This window comes from Dermacentor variabilis, chromosome 2 (genome assembly GCF_050947875.1).
Source record: "Dermacentor variabilis isolate Ectoservices chromosome 2, ASM5094787v1, whole genome shotgun sequence".
NCBI lineage: Eukaryota > Metazoa > Arthropoda > Arachnida > Ixodida > Ixodidae > Dermacentor > Dermacentor variabilis.
In genome coordinates, this window is record NC_134569.1 from 83,410,180 (window position 1) to 83,432,247 (window position 22,068).

At 44.2% G+C, this 22,068-nt stretch overlaps 1 long non-coding RNA gene, 1 other non-coding gene and 1 pseudogene across 2 annotated transcripts in view; 2 read left to right on the forward strand and 1 right to left on the reverse strand.

Moving 5' to 3' along the window:
• LOC142572186 (uncharacterized) overlaps positions 1–22,068 on the forward strand; it is a 222,522-nt gene that overhangs the window by 188,360 nt on the left and 12,094 nt on the right. The gene's annotated exons all lie outside the window — the stretch shown is intronic.
• Positions 20,112–21,201, reverse strand: LOC142573333 (uncharacterized; annotated as a pseudogene).
• Positions 21,415–21,487, forward strand: TRNAK-UUU (transfer RNA lysine (anticodon UUU)). The gene has a single exon. It is a non-coding gene; the product is annotated as a tRNA-Lys (tRNA).

Consider the following 22,068-nt stretch of genomic DNA (forward strand, 5'->3'; position numbering starts at 1 on the left):
CCTTAGGTTAGTTCTCACACCTAACTATTTCGAATTCATTCTATTCACTGCCTGCAAACTTTCGGCACTAGCATGGGTACACCAATCGCTCCCATGTATGCGAACCTTTTCATGGGACAGCTTGAAGCACACCTGTTGAAATCCTACCCTTTAAAGCCCCACACCTATCTTCGTTACATTGACGACATATGTATAATATGGGGAACATGGCACAAGCATGTTAACCAGCTTAATTAGCCATTTCAATCGCTTTCACCCCAGTATTAAATTTATGGCTTACCACTCTTCTAGTCAGATCAACTTCCTGGACACGATGGTCTACATAGAAAACAGAAAACTGAGAATGACACTTTACTGGAAGCCCATGGATAGCCAGCAATATTTAGACTACAACAGTCATCACCCGTGACACTGCTAGCAAGGAATTTTCGTCGGACAAGCGAAATTAATAAGAAGAATGTGCAGCGAAGACCACGATTATATCCACCACCTAAATGACCTTAAAACAATGCTAGCAGAAAGGAACTATCCCCAAGTTGCTCTCGATAGAGCTTATGATGCCGCGTCAAGATTGCAGAGACAGTCGGAATTGGCGAAGAAACAGCCCACTACAGAATCTGACAGACCGCCGGCCTTTATAAAAAAAATATTCTAATGCATTCCCAAATATAAACAACATCCTGCGAAAATACCACCCAATATTATCAAGTAACGAGTGTCTGAGAAAAGCGTTCTCGGATGTACCTAGGGTTACCTATCGCCACAACAGGAACATTAAAGACATGTTAGTGCATGCAAAAGTCAGCCAACAGCATTGCGTCGTAATAAAGGCATGTTGTCACCCCAGGTACAAAACTTGCTGGCACCTTCAAAGCGACATTAAAATTAAAAGCACTGCAAACAGTTCTACACATGAAGTCGAATGTACAAGTTCGGATGTGATTTATATGCTTGCATGTTCCTTCTGTAACAAAAATATATAGGTGAAACAGGACAATCAATGAACGTCAGATTAAACGGACATCGCACGGACACAGCTAGAAAGCTTTCGAAAGCCGTCGCCGAGCATTTAAACCAACCAGGTCATAACTTTGATGAACTTAAACTCCACATCTTACAGTCAAATTTCCGTTCTGAACGAGAAAGCAAATACAGAGAATCATACCTTATCCATAAGTTCAAGACATTGCAACCAATAGGCATAAACGTTTCAGAGAGCTTTAGAATCTATTCGCTAGGCTAAATTTCAAGCTATAGGCAACAACGCTTAATTTGGTTTCTTAGCAGTTCTTCCCCCTTTTCTTCCCCCCCTTTCTTTTCCAGGAGGCGTTTCAGACGCCGCTGACACGCCGGCTAACACGCGGGCGTTGACACCTGATTGACAGACGGCCGGGTCCCTGGCTTTGTGCACAGCATTCCTTTATTCTCAATTTGACACACTAACACACCTTCGCTCGTTGCCGCACCCACCCGTCTTACACCCTCTCCCCTTTGGAAGAACCCCACCTATGTATACTGTGGCGAGGAACGCATATGTCGCCTTGAAGAAGACAAGTCCATTTGTTGAAACGTTGGCTCCTGCTTTCACCTTGTTATCGTTTTCCTCATCGTCTTGAATTTCCATCTCCTGCCTTCCCCATGTTTTCTTCAGGAAGTGTAGCAACAGAAAGTGAACCTAGAAAAGCCCGAACGGTGAAACAAGAGATGAAATAGATTTCATACTTTCTGCCGATCCCAGCATGGTGCAACATGTTGAAGTGTTTGGTAAAGTAAGGTGCAGTGATCATAGGTTAGTGGGGTCTAGGATTCACCTCAATTTGGATAGAGAAAGAGTAAAATTGGTCAGGAAGAAACAGGCCAACCTAGATGCAGTAAGTGTAAAAGAAGACTAACTCAGGCTGGTACTTGCAAAGAAATATGCGGACTTAGAACAGAGAGATGAAGATGACATAGAGGCAACGAATGAAACCGTAACTAAGCTGGCTTCAGAAGCAGCAATTGAACTGGTGGTAAGGCACCAAGGCAACCATTAGGTAAGCCCTCTGAAGTAACAAAGGACCTAATAAAGAAACGACAAAGAATGAAAGTGTCCAAATTCTTGTGTCGGTGATAGCGCGCCTGATAAGCAGACTGCTGTTAGTGCGCATGTATGCACAATTGCTTATAATGTCATGCTATGCATGCTAACCACTGATTCCTGACGTAACCATGAGCCCGGGCAATAAACACCGTTTTCCTGTTGGAACCCTTGCCTGATCACTCACTGGTAGAGACATTACACTGGCGACGAGGGTGGGATGAAGGCAGCGGTCAGTTTGATGAAGAAGGCAACTCTTCGAAATCAACCTCTGTTCAAGTTGGATTTTGAAGAGTGCTGATTGTGCTGCTGTCTGTGCATGGATAACAAAGAAGCGACAATGCAGTCGACTGGACAGCTTGGCCAGATAGAGTCGTTTGGTGTTACCACAAGTGACTGGACGGCATACAAGGAGAGGTTGACGTCTTTTCTGATTGTCAACAAGGTTCCTGACAGCGACAAGGTGCACGCATTCCGCAGCATCATCGGCCCGTGAACGTATGGGTTGCTGAAGTCGTTGACGGCACCTGACCTGCCATTGGCCAAAAGTTTCGAACAGCTGAAGAGCATCTTGGACGCCCACCTGGCCGCAGTGCCGTCCATAATCGGCGAACGAGCCAAGTTTTACCACAGAGCACAACATGAAGGCGAGCCCCTGCCTGAATATGTTGCGGAACTTCGCAAGTTGTCTCAGACCTGCCAGTTTGGAGCTAGTTTAGACGAAGCGCTGCGGGATCGTTTCGTTTGTGGACTGCTCCATGAGGACGTGCAGCGAGTGCTTTTTACCAAGGGCGACACATTGGCGTTCTCGAGAGCAGTGGACCGCGCCCTGGCCATGGAAGCAGCCCGGAAGAATGTCGCCGAGACTCGAGTCGTGGAGTCACTGGCCACACAGCTGCACAAAGTTGAAGAAGACGGTAAAGAGGCACATGCTGATCTGTACGAGGTGCAAGCGAGAGCTGGTAAGCTGCTACTAGTTCGTTAGCGCTGTGGTTCCCCAAGCCACACTCATGCAGTGTGCCCTCACATTAACGATATCTGTTTTAAGTGTTCAAAGAAAGGACACATTCAAAGAGCCTGTTGGAGCAGCAACATGTAATTTCATGACAGGTATAAGAAAAAACGGAGCCTGAAAACGCTAAAAGTTGTGACACAGGAGCCGACTATCAGCATTTCCAAACAAGGGGCTGCCAGCTGCGCTCCCATTTTTGTTAAACTAAATATAAATGATGCACTAGTAGGAATGGAACTCGACACAGGAGCTGCAGTGTCAATCATGCCTTTCAAGCAGTTCAAGGAGAAGTTTTTGTCTACCAGCTGCCAATCAACTGACGTCACCCTACGCACCTATACAGGAGCAATCGGCCGACCTTGTGGCATCGCGGTTGTCAACGTGCAGCATAGTGGACGGACGGCGCAACTGCCGCTCTACCTCGTTGACCAAGCAGGACCACCACTGCTAGGACGAGAGTGGCTACACAGACTACGTCTAGACTGGGACAGGATTTGGGGTCTGAACCACATTTCAAGGTCAGTGTTTGACTCGTCTTCCCGAACGAAGGAAAGGCTGGATTCCTTGCTAGCCAAGTACGAAACTCTGTTCAAGGATGAGTCAGATGCTATCACAGAGGAATGGGCCGAGCTGTTTTTCAAACCGGACCACTGGCTGAAGTTCCTAAAAGCAAGGAATGTGCCGTTCGCATTGCAGTCAGCTGTAGAAGCCGAGATAGCAAAATTAATTGAACTAGGAATTCTCACACCAGTGAATACAGCTGAGTATGCCATGCCTGCAGTGCCCGTGATAAAGAAAAATGGCAGCATACGCCTATGTGGGGCTTATAAGACAATGATAAACGCCTCACTTGACATCACGCACTACCTGCTGCCTAAGATAGATGATCTACTGGCAGCGCTGGCGGGGGGGCTGCATTTTACGAAGATCGATCTGAACAGGGCATGCCAGCAAGTATTCATGGCTGAAGAGTTGAAGAAGTACTTGACATTAAACACCCAGGAAGGTCTGTTTACAGTTAACAGGCTACCTTTCGGAATTGCGTCAGCGCCAGGTATTTTTCAGAAAATAATGGACACGATGCTGATGAAGGGCCTAAACGGAGTGTGTTATCTCAATGACATTATAGTCACGGGAATAACCGCTGAAGAAAATTTGATAAACCTAAAGGCGCTCCTGAAACGCCTATCAGAGCGACGTGTCAGGATGAAGAAAGAACAATGCGTATTTTCAAAACGAGCTCTGCTACCTGGGGCACAAAAGTGCGGAAGGAATCGCTGTTTCACCGGACAAAATTGAGACAATTATCAAGGCTGCTGCACCGACAACAAAACAACTGCAGTCTTTCCTACGTGTTGTCAACTATTACGGGAAGTTTGTGCCTAATCTGTCAACTGTTGCTAACCCCTTTTACCAGCTTTTGCAGAAGGATGCTTCATGGTGCTGGGACAATCGCCGCCGTGCAGCGTTCGAGCAAATCAAAACAATGTTATCATCACCACAGGTGCTGGCCCATTACGACCTGGATAGATCATTGAAGCTGGCCTGTGACGCATCACAGTACAGAGTAGGTGCCTTAATTTCCCACGTTTTTGAGGACGGCAGGTCTAGACCGGTTGCTTTCGCATCGCGTACATTGTCAGACTCGGAGAAGAAATACAGCCAGCTTGAAAAAGAGGCATTGGCCATAATTTTTGGCATAAAGAAGTTTCACTAATACATGTATGGTTGAGCATTCACTCTGATCACGGATCATGAGCTGTTACAGCAAATTTTGGGACCAACAACTGGGATCCCGCCTATTGCAGCTGCACGATTACAGCATTGGGCAGTGAAGTTATCGGCGTACAGCTACGACCTTCTATTTAAGAAGTCAGCCGATAACGCCGAAGCTGATTTTTGCTTCCGGTTGCCGCTTCCATATGTCAAGGACGAGACGCAAGAAAGTGAAAAAAACTTTTTATACATTGCGAGTGGCCTCCCTGCCAATGTCGAGTAAAGAAATCACACCTGCCACGCAACGCGACGAGTTGGTACAAGTAAAATAGTTCATAAGTACAGGTTGGCCAGGATCTGGTGGTGAAGACAGGCTGAAACATTACATCGCCAGGCTCAATGAATTAACCTTGCATCAAGGATGCATTTTGCTGGGAACATGAGTAGTCATCCCCGCAAAGCTGCAGAGTGCAGTTTTGGACGAGTTACACGAGGGTCACCCAGGTGTAGTTCACAGCAAGGCGCTTGCGCACAGTTATGTTTGGTGGCCGTGTATCGAAGGGGACCTCGAGCGTATGGTGCAATCGTGCAAATTGCCAAGAACAGCGCAGTGCCCCTTGCAAAACACCATTGCACCCATGGTTCTGGCCCACAGCGCCGTGACAACGCATACACATTGATTTTGCAGGACCATTTCAACAATCCATGTTTCTCATAGTGGTCGATGCCCACTCCAAGTGGGCAGAAGTTTTCGTGATGCAGTCGACTACTACAGAGGCCACAATTCAGTGTTCAAGAGATGTTTTTGCACGTTTCGGTTTCCCCGAGACAATTTTGTCGGATAACGGCCCGTAATTCACGTCACAGGACTTCAAACAGTTCATCCGAGAGATGGGCTACTGACATGTGCAAAAAGGACCCTCCAATCCTAGCGCAAATGGGCTCGTGGAACGTTTCGTGAAAACTCTGAAGAATGCGCTACGAAAGGATGACATGCGCCAACCACTCAAGGTAAAGCTAAACAAGTTTCTGCTTGCCTATCGGAACACTCCTCACGTTACAACGCACGAGGCGCCGCCAACTTGTTGTTAGGTCGACGTTTGCGTACGCGCCTTGACGTGCTCAAACCCGTGGTGGGGGAGAGGGTGGCTTACTAACAGTTCAAACAGATGGTGAACCGACCATGTCGAGTGCGCGAAGTGACTCTTGGTGATCATGTTCTCGCACGCAATTACAGGGGACAGCCAAAATGGATGCCAGCAGTTGTGATAGCTCAGACTGGACCAGCGTCTTTCAAGGTTCGTGTATCAACCCCTTCAGGATGCTTGTAGTGGTGGTGTCACAAGAACCAGTTACTTCAAAGCACGATAGTGCCTGCGGAAAACGTTGTTCAAGACAGTGAGTTCTCCGTGGGGCCACACAGCGACACCGGATCGTCACCAGCTGCGGAAAACGTCATTCAAGACGATGGGTTCTCCGTGGGGCCCGACGGCGACCCCGGATCGGGACCAGCACTTTCAGCACCACCAGCTAGTGTTTCTCCTTCACTACCGATGTCGCAGGCTGACACTTCATGGGGCGACGAGGATCGACGCTACCCAATTTGATATCGTCGCCCACCTGATAGGTTCCAAGCAGGAACGGGAACTTTGATCGTTTCATAAAAAGGGGAGGAAGTGTTGTGTCAGCGATAGCACGCCTAATAAGCAGACTGCTGTTAGTGCGCATGTGCGCACAAGTGCTTATAATGTTGTGCTATGTGTGCTAACCCCTGATTCCTGATGTAACCATGAACCCGTAAACTTTGGGCAATAAACACCGTTTTCCCGTTGGAATCCTTGCCTGATCACTCACTGGCAGAGACATTACACAAATCAAGAGATCAGATTCGTGGAACTTTCAAAACTGATCAACAAGGCGAAAATAAGAGATATTGAAAATTATAATGTCAGAAAGATTGAGGAAGCAGTAAAAAATGGACACAGCTTGAAATCGGTGAGTATGAAACTTGCCATAGGACAAACCAAGATGTATGCACTGAAAGATAGGTGGGGTAATATCAGCAATCTCGAAGATGTAGTAACAGCAGCGGAAGAATTGTGTACTCACCTGTACAGTACCCAGGGGAGCCATGATACTTCCCTTCGAAGTAGTAATGGATGCTCTAACTAGTGATGAAGTTAGAAGAGCCTTGCAAGACATGAAATGTGGAAAAGCTGCAGGAGAAGATGCAATAACATTCAATTTAATTAAAGATAGAGGAGACATAATGCTTGAAAAACTTGCGACCCCTTATATGAAGTCTATCGACTTCAAGGGTCCCAGAGAACTGGAAGAGTGGCAACATTATACTAATCCACAAAAAGGGAGACATTAAAGAATTGAAAAATTATAGGCCCATTAGCTTCCTCCCAGTATTATACAAGATATTCACCAAGATAATTTCCAATAGAATAAGGCCAACACTGGACTTCAATTAACCAAGGGAGCAGGCTAGCTTCAGGAAGGGATACTCTACAATGGATCACATCCATGTCATCAGGTAATCGAAAAATCCGAAGAGCACAATCAGCCTCTCTACATGGCTTTCATAGATTACAAATTCACAGCAGTCATAGATTACCAGCAGTTATAGAGGCATTACATAATCAAGGAGTACAGGACGCTTGCGTAAGTATCTTGGAAAATGTCTACAAAGATTACACAGCTACCGTGATTCTCCACAAGGCAAGTAGGAAGATACCTATAAAGAAAGGGGTCAGACAAGGAAGCACAATCTCTCCAATGCTATTCAGTGTGTGCTTAGAAGTATTCAAGCTATAAAACTGGGAAGGCTTAGGAGTGAGGATCAATGGTGAATATATCGGCAACCTTTGGTTTGCAGGCGACGTCCTGTTTAAAAACACTGGGGACGAGTTACAACAAATGAATGGGCCTTAGCAGAGAGAGTGTAAGAGTGGGGTAGGGAAGATTAATATGCAGAAGGCAAAGGTAATGATCAATAGCCGGGCAAGGGAGCATGAGTTCAGGATCGTCAGTCAGCCTCTAGAGTTGGTGAAGGAGTACGCTTAGCTAGGTCAATTGCTCACAGGGAACCCTGATCATCAGAAGGAAATTCACAGAAGAATAAAAATGTGTTGGAGCGCATACAGCAGATACTGTCGTTTCCTGACAGGAAGCTTACCATTATCATTGAAAAGAAAGGTGTACAATCAGTGCATTTTATCGGTGCTGACGTATGAGGCAGAAACTTGGACACTGACAAAGAAGCTTGAGAACAATTTAAAGACCACACAAAGAGAAGAGCGATGGAACAGAGAATGTTAGGAGCAACGTTAAGAGACAGAGAGCGGTGTAGATCAGAGAGCAAACGGGGATATCCGATATTCTACTTCGTATTAAGATAAAAAAATAGAGCTGGGCAGGTCATGTAATGTGTAGGTTAGATAACCGGTGGACCTAGTGTTACAGAATGGGTGCCAGGAGAAGGGAAGCGCAGTCAAGGATGGCAGACTAGGTGGGGTGATGAAATCTAAAAATTTGTAGGTGCTAGTTGGAATCAGTTGGTGAAAGACAGGGGTAAATGGAGATTGCAAGGAGAGACCGTTGTCCTGCAGTGGACATTAAGTAGGCTGATCATGATGACGTACATAGAACACAGCAAGGAGTGTTTGCTTGAGGAATTGCTGTGGGCCAATGTTCATAGCTTGCAAGAAGGTTAGCATTTTCATTGCCTCAGCGGCACATCGAATCGTGGCAAAAGTGTTACAACTTCATTTAATTTATGATTTACGTGCCAAAACCACAATCTGATTATCAGGCTTGCCATAGTGGGAAGACTGGATCTGGATTAATTCTGACCACCTGTGCTGTAACGCACACCTAAATTTAACCACATGAGTGTTTTTGCATTTGGCCTTTTCAAAATGAGGCCATCATAGTCAGGATCGAACCCGCAATGTTGACCAACGCCGTAGCCTCTAAAGTACTGTTGGGTACAAAAGTGTTGATTTGCTGGCTGGCCGCTTTCTTGACGCTGTGGTGCCTTACTGCAGTTTTGCGTCTGCACACTCTGCACCAGCCCTCTGCAGGACAAATTTGCAAGATGTTTATTTTTCAGAAATAGCAAAAATGCATATACCCTACCTATAATTGACATTTATCTTTCTCAACTGTTGCCAGGTGTAGTGGTAGCCTTCCTTTTACTGACGAGATCCCAAATGACGCATGCTTTCTGACATCACATTGCCGCTTTCTCAGGCCGTATAGGCGAGCTGCCACAAGAGTGCTAAAGTGTTTGTTCACTTGTTTTGCAACTGCATAGGTAACTGAACAGCTAATGCACCTGGTTGTACCCCTTTTTGTGCCCCTCTCTCTACTCCCTTTCCGGACTGTTGTGTGTGATCAACAAAGCAGGCAGATTTTGCAATGCTTTTTCTGGGAGATGGCTTTGTGGCGACTCCTAGGGAGCTCCAGAAAGGATTGTGGCCATGCGTCTCCTGTCAAAATGAGTAGTGTATGAGGTGCATGCTGCAGCGGGAGTCCTCTTTCGCACTTCCTTAAGAACACTCCGCACCATCTAGCAGTACTGCTGCGAAGCTTTCGTGTTGTAACAGAAATGTATGGTACGCTGGTGGGTGCAAATGCTGAGAAATGCATCATGTTGCCACTGGGCTCCTCTCTCACTTTTCTTTCTGGACACGCTGTGCCATCTAGTGGCACTGCCAAAAAGCTTGCATGTGGCCTCTGAGACCAGAAGCGTGGCGCACTGGTGCTTGCGAATGCTGGGAATCATTCCCTTGTTTGCTGCACACTCACTGGCACATACTCAATGCCCAAGTTAGCAAGACGTTCATTGAAGAGCAGCACATACCCAGTGTATTCATGGTGCAGCTCTAAAGGGAAGGCATGAAAGGTGTTCATTGAAAGTGGCACATACGCAGTGCCTTTGTGGTGCAGCCTGCTAATCCATCACATTGCTGTCCTTGAGGAACCCTTGTGACGTAGGATCGATTCTGCTGAACATGGGAGAATTTTAAGGGATTTTTTTCATCATTGCAGTGTGGCACATTCCCAGTGGGACATACGTAGTTACTCAAGTTGGCGTCAGTGATGTTCATTGAAGAGTGGCGCACACCTACTGGCACTACCCAGTAACCCAAGTTGGCTTCAGAGGTTCATTGAAGACTAGCACAGACCAAGTTGCACATATCCAGCACTCCAGTTTGGTGTGAAAGTTTCTTCAGCCGCAGTATCTACCTAGTTTCACGTTCAAAGTGATCTATGTCGATGTGAAAGAAGTTAGTTGAAGAGCAACGTGTATGTACATATTGCCACATACATAGTGAACGAAGTTTGTTCGACGGTTTGTTTCAAACCCTGTTACCTCAGCACAGCAGCTTGGTGCACTACCCATTCGACCACTGACTACCCAGTAACCCACATAGGCAGGAATATGATTAGATAAAAGCACACATAGATACAAATGTACAAACGTACATGGATAGCCCCTGGAAAGTTTGTGAAGTACCCAAAGCGTGTTAACACATTAAAAAGATACTCGTATGTTCATAATGTGACAGATTGTGGGAGAAAATAGTGATATCCATTTGAGACTCCATTCATATGGCTTAATATTTATATGTGATTCATATAATGTGTAATTCACAGCAAGAACCTCAGCATATTTAACACCTCAATTTTTTGATGGCTGAAATGTAATATTGTGCAGGAAGTTGCCTGTGTTTAGCTCTGAAGACAAATTCTTTGGTTTTGTGTTAATGATTAGCTTTTTTAGTTTTGTATACAAATCTAATGCCTCCATAACCTTATTCACCTCTGCAAAAGCCTCATTAGGAATGAAAAAACTGCAAAAATGCTGTTATCAGCATATGTTGCAAATTTAGGAACAGGAGGAAGAAACTCGTGTATATACAGTGCAGGAACAGAAAACACTCAGATATGCGGCTTTCACTTTGCTGGTGCCCTAGCAGCAAGTGCCTGTGGAAGCGATATCAGTGCATTGCACAGATATGTAGAAATTTGACATAACTACCAACTGCAAGTTATCTGCTGCAACTCTAGATGATCTTGCCGGAGGAAAACATCTAGATGTACTCTGAACTCATGTGTTCTGTTTAACAGTGAACTGCACTATAAATGTTAAAAAGTAAGAGGTGAAGAATGCTCCTTTGAGAAACTTTGGAAATGATCATTTTAGCGAACATTGCATCATGTATGGAAATGTGTTGGCACCTGTTTGATATCAAAAAGTGTGAAATACAGCAGGATATACCATAGTGGCTTAATTTATTTACATGAATACTGTGGTTTAGATGCTCAAATGCCAAGCAAAATCAATAAAAACAGCAACATATTTCTTATCCAGAAGGTTTCTCAGTATGTATACTTTTTTCGTCGAGCAAAAGAAGCTCAGGGAACGGTTCTTTATTATTATTTTTTTCAAAGCCATATTGAAGTTTTGATTAAGTACCATGCTTTGCATCAACAAAAAATCTGTAAATATGTAATAAATATGTAATTCTATTTTAATATCAAGCCTTACTTTTGAGACTGGACACACACTCTTCCCACATTATGCACATAGCTAGAGAAATTACTGACTCACTATATTTAGTTTCGAGCTTTTGCAAAGAGGCCTTGGCTGAAAACTCTTCTTCTAATCATAGAAACAAGACAGAATTTGAAGGAAGATGGAAACATTTTTGCTTGGTTTTCACTAATGAACCTCCCACTTATATTCTTACATTGCCATCTACTCACTTTTCGGAAATGCCGGCTGTTATTATAGATACTCAAGGAATCTCCAATTTAATCGATAACCTTAATCTTTCTAGTGCGCCAGGCCCAGACGGCATAACGGCCAAAGCTTTAAAGCGCACCAAATCTCAATTTAGCCGCTTCTTGAAATTGATTTTCACTCAATCTATTGCCTCTTCCACTATTCCAAATGATTGGAGAATTAGCAGTATTGTACCTGTGTACAAATCTGGTAGTCGTTCCAGTCCATGTAATTACCACCCTATTTCCCTAACTTGCATACCTTGTAAAATTCTAGAGCATATATTGTACTCCAGCATTGAATCTCATTTAGACAAGCACTCTTTTTTCTTTCCCAATCAACATGGAATTAGACGAGCCCACTCATGTGAAACGCAGCTGTTCGAATTCACCACAGACCTTCACCTCCACCTTGACTCCCATTTCTAAACCGACGTTATCTATCTTGACTTTGCAAAGGCGTTTGATCGTGTCGCCCATCTACGTCTTAACGCGAAACTTGCTTGTCTTAATCTCGACCCACTTGTATTGTCCTGGATTGAATGTTTTCTCACAAACCGCTCACAACACATTGTAATCGATAACCTCAAGTCGACAACTAGTCCAGTCTTGTCAGGTGTACCACAGGGCTCTGTGCTCGGACCTCTTTTGTTTCTAATTTTTATAAATGACCTCCCTAATAGCATTCTTTCATCAATTTGGTTATTCGCTGATGACTGTGTCTTGTATTGGTGCATATCCTCCCATAATGACCAACTAATACTCCAGGAAGACATAAGCAAAATAGCAAATTGGTGCTCTATTTGGCTCATGTGCCTCAATGTTTCCAAGTGCAAGTACATGTGTGTAACTCGCAGGCAGGACCTCATTAACCCCCAGTACTTTCTTAATTCCACACCCCTGACTAACGTTGACTCTTACCATTATCTAGGCGTTACTATCACCAATCAGCTTACGTTGTCTGCACACATAACTCAACTTATAAACGACTGTTCTAAATCACTTGGCCTACTCAAAAGATAGATTTTTCTGTCTCCTGTTCGTGTACGCAAGCTCGCCTATGAAACATTCATTCGGACTAAACTTGAGTACGCCTCAGCAATTTGGAACCCTCACCAGTCTTATCTAACTCACTCAAAGCAATGCAGAATCGCGTAGCACGTTTTATCGCTTCAAACTATGACTGGCATACAAGTATAAGTGGCATTAAATCATCCCTCAGCATCCCTAGCCTAACACTTCATAGGAAGATTTCACAACTTTCCCTTTTCCACAAACTCTATTATAATTTCCCACATCTCAGGAACATTCTTTTACTTCCGCCCAACCGCTTTTCTAAGCGTCTCTTTAACAACCAGAGTCTACAACGTCTCCATGGTTCCTCTAATGCCTTCAACAAATCTTTCTTACCTAGTGCTATTGAATTGTGGAATGCACTACCCAACAGCATAGTAAATGAAAGTAATCCAGATAAATTTAGACACCTATTGTCAGGTTTTTTAAACCCTTAACCTACCACTACTATGATGTTACTCTGTGATATTGCCAGTTGTGTTGCCATTCCTACTGCCGGTTCGTACCTTACTTTGTTTTGTTTTTTAATTTTTCTTGTCCATCGTCTAAAACCATGTATACTAAATTTTGTTTACCGTTGTACAAATGAGTTAACCATTCTATAATAATGACCATAGTGTTTCTAGATGCTTTTCCCCCCCTTGTGTAATACCCTGAAAGGGGTACTTAAGGGACAATAAATGATGATGATGAGTAGTCAAGCAATGAATGTCACTTTAAGCTGTAGAAACATGATGGCAGCCCAAGAGCTGTGCTGTCGTCTCTACACTAATTTTTGGTAGAAGGGCAAAGGTGGCGAGCCGAGTGGCGGCTGCAGTAGCCAGTGTGGCAAGCTTCCAGAATGACACTGCACGTGCCAAGCTTACACCTTGAGCACACACCTCCCAACTTTATTTCCGTCCGAACGCCGACCAAAACACCCAGTTTTGTGGCACCGGTGTACGCTACAAGCTAAGGGTACAAGGCAACAAGGGGACTTGTCTTTATTAGGGCAGTAACTGCTTTCCTTAGCAGTGTTTTTATGTATGCATAGCTCGCTCTCCCCCACCATTAATGGGGGAGGAGAAAGAGAATAGGCTGAGGCATGGTGTGGCATAACATCAATAAATGAAGAGGAGGTAGTACATGGGCTGGAAACGACCTGGGGAGGGACAAATGGAACTTTAGAGGTACGAGAGTAAAGGCAAACAACTGCTTTTGGGTTCTATTGTGCAGTGGAGATAACTTGAACCAGAAAATTATTCACAGACGTAGGTAAGTGCGGCCAATCCAGTGTCTGGTTTTCTAAGAAAGCAGGAACTATTCACCCAAATATACCAATGTGCTCCGAGACATAAGCAATGTTCCACAGGATACTACGCAGTCTTAGAAAGCGTTGAGCGCCTTAAAAAAGCACTCCTGGTTATACCAAAAGTCGCACATTGCTGCAACGGAAACTTGAGACATATTAGTACATGCAAAAATAAACCCTCAGTGTACTGTCATCATAGCAGCCTGTGCTCATCCCAGGTGCAAGACCTGCGAACACCTTCAATAGGACATAAAAGTTAAAAGCACTGCTCCCAAGCGATTGTACACACAAAATCAGTTGAAACGTTATCTACATGCTGGAATATTCACTGCACCACAAACAATATATTCGTGAAACAGGACAGCCATTTAACGTTAGACTAGATGGGCACCGTGCCAACATGGCCAAGAAACTTTCTAATGTGGCGGCACAGCACTTTGATCTGCCAGGTGATAATTAAACTTTATATCCTGCAGTCAAACTTCCAGTCTCTGAGAGATAAAAAATATAGAAAGTCATATCTAATTCACAAGTTTACTATACCACCAAACAACAGGCTTAAATGTTTCAAAGGGAGCTCCTGAATCAAAATAGTAATCACAAATTATACCCAGTAGTCCATGACTGTTACCTTCTTTTTTTCTTTTAATTTCCAGATGTGTGTAGTGCACTTGTACACTCCTCGTTAAATAGACGGCAAGCGACGGCATGGCGCCTCTTACAAACAGATACATATCCGAACCCGGTGGCCTACCACCGCTACTACCCGGACCTTTACACGGATAGATGTAGATACTGTGAAGAAAGGGCGGACCTACAACATATGGTTTGGACTTGTCCTCGTACACCCATACAGAATAAAATAATTAAGACGTGAGAGCAGTGGGAGACCGCGTTGCTCAGCTGTGCACCGGAAGACCAACTCAAGGCAATCCAGCAGGCCGAAGATGCCGCCAGGGCCCAAGGGCTCGAGGCCGTCATTTAGGTAGAGGCCTAGGTCTCAAATCTGCTGTGCACAAATAAAGTTTATTCCTCCTCCTCCTTCTGTTGCAATTACTCCGTTCAATAATGTAATTGATTACAGCTCTCAGTTACTGTCCCGCAAAAGTTGCTTGATTACTTCTGCATTACTTTCCTCTGAACTTTTACATAGTACTGTAAACAGAATGAGCTGGCCAGGCCTTTTCAGTGCATCCTCTGCAGCCCTTCATACATTGCTTGTCTGCACTAACAGTTGCTTTTAAAAAATTTCACTTGTGCATCGTCCCTTGTTTTTGTTATGAAAACATCAGCAAAGACACTGAAAACTGGTTCTAGGAGAGAGGTTAGCTGGATGCATGCCGTGGAGGTAGGGTAGTGTTGTAACATATAGGGAAATTGTGCACAATGTTTTGGTTATTCAGCACTGGGTCCTTTATGAAGCACAGTGCTTCATTGTTGGGACTTGGAGAAGATGCTCCCGGTTGGGCAAACGAAAACCTGAAGAAAAAGTTATCCATATGTGATCTCCTGGCATTATTGTCCTAAGTGACCTTCGCTATCGAGCCATACCATCGTCTGTTCAATTAATTGGCCAACACCTGGTCGAGCATTTCAAGCCCCTGAGTTTGCTTATGTGATTATACAGATTCACAAGGCTGTGGCGTGGTATGTTTTGGGACATCCTGCTGTAGTTTTCCCCAGATTCGGATTCTCAAAACTTCATTGCTTGTTACAGCTTGGTTACATGTATAGTTGGTAACTGGAAAAAGTAATTGAGTTATATGGAGCATTACAGAGTAAGAAAACAAAGTAGTAGTTAAATTAGTAGAAAATGTAATTGATTACTAGTAATAATGCACATTTAATTTGTTAGGTACAAGTCTGATGCATATGCATGTCGTTCCAGTTTTCATTTGTGCCCTTGAAGGCCCCCTCACCAGGCCTGGCCAATTTGAGCTGACAAGCGCAAACCATACATTGTGCGATAACAATCGTGTCTGCAAAGTATTACATTACTACGCGCTGCGGGAAGATCTGAAATTTCACCCTCTTCACTCGCGGCCGCCGCGCTCCAAGCCGCACGGTGACGTAATTGTGTCCCTGCGCCTACGTAATCGTGTCCGCAGTGTGACGTCGCTCGTGGTGACACGTTACTTCGAGAATTATTCAAGACAACATCTTTTATCGGTGCGATCTGTTGCTTGAATTGACGAATTGAAGTTTAGAGAAATAAAACACATTAACGGAATGTCTGCATGTTTTTTATTTTACTTCGCACCAAAGCAAGAGAGATGTACTTTGGCTTCGTTTGCTTGTTCCCACGGTCATGCGGTCATGTGCGCAGTTACCGAAACTATGCCATTTTCTACCGTGTTCCAGTGTGTGATCATGCTCTGCGATCCGCTTGTTCTGTCTCAGTATTCGTGTAGCACTGAATTATACCGCTAGTCATGTTTCCTTGTGCACAGCGTGCAAAACCGTGCGCTGCACGAACAAGACAACAGCTCGCGCAAGACTCCATCGGCTGAAGTGTGTAGTGTCGAAAAAAAAAAAGAAGCTTGGAGCAAAAAAACAAAAATGAAGGTGGGGCCTGTGGCATATGCATCATGCAATCCTTGCGGTCCGGTATGGGAGAACACAGGGAAGGAATTTCGTTTGCGTAGGCTAGACGGAGCGAGTGGAGAGAGTCTTGCTTGGCAGTGGAGCCCGCCTGCTGAAATCATGGGTTCGCAGCACTGAAATATTTCTATGTCGGCTATTAATGAGCTGATTTGAAAACTTTTTGCGGCAGAATGCTCCCTAGAGGACACGTGACAACCTCCAGCGTATGACCAAAATTTGCTATGGGGCCTGGTGAGGGGCCTTTTAACTGAACCAGAGTCTTCTTAATACCTTTTTCTGTTGAAGAACTCTGACAGAACACAAGGTGCTACCAAGTATTTGTCCTGCCCTCTTCCAACCTCTTTAGAACTCCAGAGAGATTATTTAAATAGTTGCTGCTCTCTTAGAAAAACAGACACTGAATTGACCGCGCCTACCTCCATCCATAAATTATTTCCAGTCTCTGATTGTTATCTACACTCCTTGATAGAGCCCAAGACCAGTACTGCCATTGCTTGCCTTTACTCTCATAACTTCCTTTTGTCGCTCCCCATGTCATTACCGGTCTCTCTACTGGCTCCTTTTTGATGTTACCTATGCCACACCACTCTCCAGCTTATTCTCCTCCTCCTCCCCTATTGAGTGTGTGGGAGAGTGAGCTATGCATACATAAGATATGCTGCTAAGGGAAGCTGCTGCTCCCCTGACAAAGACAAGTCCCTTTGTTGAAATGTTGGCTTAAAGTGACATTCCTCATCCGGCTACTCCTCATCGTTCTAATCACATGACGATAGATGGCCATTACACCTAATGTCACTAGATTTTTCGTACACCAAAGTGGGACGACAGGAGTCGGAGGTAGAAATGAAATGATTCAAAATTTATCTTAAGTTTTGTTTGTGTGAAGAGAAACGCTTTTTCAAGTTCTTCTATAAGCTTGCACTTGTGTTTAACTTTGTGTTTCACTTTGGGTTTCAGTGCACTTGCATTGGCTCGTTAGCCAATGTATTGAAAAGTTCTATTAGTTGGATCAAGAAAACGTATGAGCCGTAAGTGGTCATCCTTTCTAGGAGGGCTGCAATCTTAAAACACTTGGAAAGAACTGTTCGCTTGCCCTCGCAAGATTGATCAAAATCATGCTCGCGTCAGCAAAAGCTCCTTTCTGACCAATCATGCAAGGGCAAGTGAACGGTTTACTTTCTGTACCATTACAAAATGCTGGTGTTGCTGCCTTACTTCCAGCACTGTTTCGCTTTGCTGCCTGCCTCTCGAGTCCTTTTGAAAGTGGCACCACCACAACTGAGAATGTGAACAGCCAATTTGGCACCACAGGGCAGGTCACGGTGGGGCAGGCATTACAGGACGATTTGGGGGTCTGTAGAAACCAAAGCAGGACGAAATGCCGTCCTCCATGTAAGTTGTGAGACAATGGGACCATGGCAATAAAAGTGGGACATGTCCCGACTAAGTCGGGACATCTGGTCGCCTTAACTAAAGTGCTCTAGAGCTAGCAAATTTATGTAGTGGCACCTGAGTACTAGTTTAGGAAGAACATACATTCAAAGGAATTTTTTTAATTATGCTGTAATAGCAATGCTATAGGCATTGAATGAATGACTATGAGACTGCAGAAGTTTCTCGCTTGTCTTAGCTACCCTCTTCGCACTCGCTCTCTCCTCCTCACTGTGTAGTTTTATATACTCTGTCTTACAAACGTGGTGCAGTGCAGTAGAAGACAAAAAAAACTACAGGTCATATCAGCCAGGCAACAAAGCGAACCAAAAGGTGAACGGGTCCTTACTGTCCGTCACTGATAGCCCTACCCATGACGCCTACCTAAAGAAAACCTTTAGGGGAGAATCAGTGGTGCACATTGATGGCCTCCTCCTTTTACAGAACATGCAGCCCACTCTTATCCCTTGTCATTCTAACAGTTGACAGCTTTTATCCTGGTGTTGTCATGCGCATAGCCCTACTGGTGTCACAGTGTGCAGAGAAGGTACTGCAAAAGTGCAGAAAGAAGCACAGGATTATTTTTTGAATCTGTGGCTACCTTGAAAACTGCAACCCTGGCATATTCATCAGATATTATTTTCATAGTATTCAAGTTTGTAGAAAATGTGTTCAAAATGTTAAAGGCGATGTAGAGACAGCACTGCCCACCAACTGAATTAGACGCTGCAGTCCAGTAACACCATTCAGTCATTCCTGCAATGAAGCGAGCGGCTTCCAAACCATGTCTTCAGTTTTGCACATTTAGGTAGGAAATCAAGGGGGGAATGTTGAGTACAGCAACGTTTGAGGAAACCTGGTTTGAATTCAGGGTACCTTTCTCTATCCAGAAAAGCGGGACCGGCTCTAAAGGGGAACAGAGGGCGCACTCGACCTTCCAATATTTTCTCCTGTCGTTCCTCCGTCGCCCCTCCCCTCTTTCCACCATGTAGTGCCACGTGATAAATTGCCCTCGTGATCTCCCAATCAAAATGGAGGTCGATGGTCTGCTCCCTCCACACCAGAAATATCTTGGTGTCGCCCCTGTAGCCAAGCCAGGAAAGTTTTTCAGGCAGATTTGAATGTCGAGTCCGCGATGACAGGAATCTGTCCATGTCTAGTCATTTGCTTTTGACACATGGTGTCATCACTGCACCTTGGCTGTGAGTCCAACTCTGAACAGTGCACTGTGATAGGGACAATTGGTGGTTTACTTTGTGCCTGTCTTATTTTTGAAGCGAGAGACAGTCTCTTTAGTGCAGATTGCCAGCAAGCCATTTTCTGGAAAAGCCATTCTGGCTAAAAGAGGGCAAAATTCTGTGCTTGTCAGGCATTGAATGTTACTGTGGATTTTCTGTGAAAGTGACTATAATGTACCTGAGTTCCCCATATACATGAGCATAAGCTTCTATATCATAATTTCTCATTGTTTGCTTTTCCTTATTCTCCCCTTACCAATCAGCAAATAACAATGGCTTATATACATATACCTCTATGCATGGTTTGTGCACTTCAACATGGTATGCTATTTTTCAAGCCAGGTAACATCAAATGTCTCCCAAAGCATTAGAATTGGTGCCATTATTACGTGCATTTTATCCTACACAACCTGTGCAGACACTCTGGCTACCTGCACGGCTTTGTAATAATAATTACATCATTTTTTTAGATAAAAAGACACTGATTGATGCAACGGCACCGACTGCAATGATGCTGAAAAGACGCAGTGGTGCTGATTGAATTTGAATTCACAATGCATACTTTTTAACTCTCTTACAAGACAAACTAAAGATACGCAATGGAGTTTGTGTTCTGAAGCTTCAGGTGCTAATGTGCGCAGAGCTTTTAACAGAATTGAAGGAATCTGATCTTATATTTATTGTACCGGTGAATGACAATAGGGAATCAATGCATGAAACTACTGTAATATTCATATTGAACTTTCAATCAGTTCTCGAAGAGGCCTAATTTGAAGCATAGCATCAGTGTTCCCAGTGTGATGTATGTCTGTTTGGTACCTGTTTTCAACACAACAGCAATAGGTTGGTACTGAAGAAGTGATGCATATCTTACACTTGCTTTTTTTGTTTTTTTCATTTGCACAGCAGCTATAGGTTGCTTGGTCCGCTGTTGCAACAGCCATCGTTATGTTCTGTTTAAGCCCGCCTAGTATTGCCGAAGCTGTGGCTGATACACGAACAGTGAAGGGCCACAGATAATATGCAGAATCAAAATGATGCAAATAAAGAGCTGCTTAAATACGAAAACTATTTATTAAAATTTAGCAGTTCAAGCATGGATTGAGAAGATTGTGCCACATCTATATAGCAGGAAGAAAGTGTCACCATGAAGAGCATCAAACTAGGGGTTGTTATTTTGCATGCATCTGCAATCGAGAGTAATCGGAGTACAAATTTCGTAATTCAAAACTTCAGTGGCACGCTGCAAGCGCCTGTCGTCCAGTCTGATAGGGGAATGTGCCAATCAGAGAGCCATATTGATGTTCTTACCACGTTTGTGAGCGCCCTTACTGGGTTTTGTTTGAGCCAGTTGCAGAGCCATTCCTCTTCTTTCATTTCGGACGTTCTGTACTACTTTGCGGACTTTCTCTAGTAGGCGTACTTGGTTAGCCTGTTCTGCTCAAGAGCCTCGACTCGCGACCTAGTCGGTTGCTCCCACACACTTCCACATTCCGAGACTTGGGGCTCGCAATACAACTATTTGACAAGATTGAGGAAGACCAACACTATGGAATTTGAAAACCAATTTCACGAACGGTTTGGTCTTCGCATAAATTCAAAGAACGGAGTACATCGGCAGGATCCGCTTGACCAGCTGCTGCCTTGCATGAAGTGGACGTGTCTCCACGCTGCGAAGACTGCACACAGTGCGCACTGCGTTAGCCCCGTTTCATATCGTCTAATAAGCTAACAACCTCGTAACAAAGTAATCAGCGTGTCGAGCTTGGCCTTGTTCTCGAGTGAAATGGCGCAACACGCTCTGGGGGATCGGCCATGAGTCGGTCAGTGAATCTCTTGTGGCGGGAAAGGCATAATCGTTTCGCATATTTTGTGACTGGAGAATTGCAGTTGAAATAGACTTGCACGAGTAGTTTCCGTCGTGTCGGAGCATACCACGGTTTCATTTGCAACTTGTCCCGCAAGAGTCGGCAAAAAGGAAACACTTCTAACATGTAGCGCAACTTTAAAAAAAAAAAAAGAAGCTATGAATTGATCTCGTATGCACGCGGCTTAGTGAGAGCATAGCACTTTTTTCTATCCACACAGAACCTATGCGAATTACAGAACCTCCGCATTCAAGTGGTAGAGGTATAGTTTAAGAACTGCTTTTGAGACGCCATTTCCGAGCGCCCGGATAGCTCAGTCGGTAGAGCGTTAGGCTTTTAACCTAACGGTCCGGGGTTCGAGCCCCCGTTCGGGCGCATTTTTTTTTTTTTTTTTCTTTTTTTATCACTGATTCAGCATTGCGTACTTCATATACATTTTCAGAACATACTAAGAGACGGCGTTAGATTCATAAGTTGATATAGCCGAACATAGGTGCGAGATCTTCGATCGTACGTTTCCACCCACTAAAACACATTCTCACTCCCTCTTTCGCAAGCGAAAACAAAACTGAACCATTTCAAATTCTAAATATTCTTGGTTTTTTGGGTTTTCTGTGTGTGTGGTTTCTGTGCGTAGATAACCTTTCGCATAAATACCTTCGCGGTGCGCTCTAAACTGCCGCTTAGAAAAGTTATTGAGCGTTTTTGAAATTTGCACTCTTTTTCTTTCGTTCTAGCAATATGTACGCGCGCAATTTAATTCCTTAAATAAACGGCCATTGCTTTATTTGCTATCATGCTTGTTTATGTGCGCCCGCCCCCTCACCCCTCCAAAAAGAAAAAAAGAAATCCGTGTTTTTATTTTGCAGCGAATAAAAAAAATAACGGGGATTACACATTTAAGGGTATAGTGTACTAGTTATCCATTTAAAAAGTAATTACTGAGTACTGGTGCT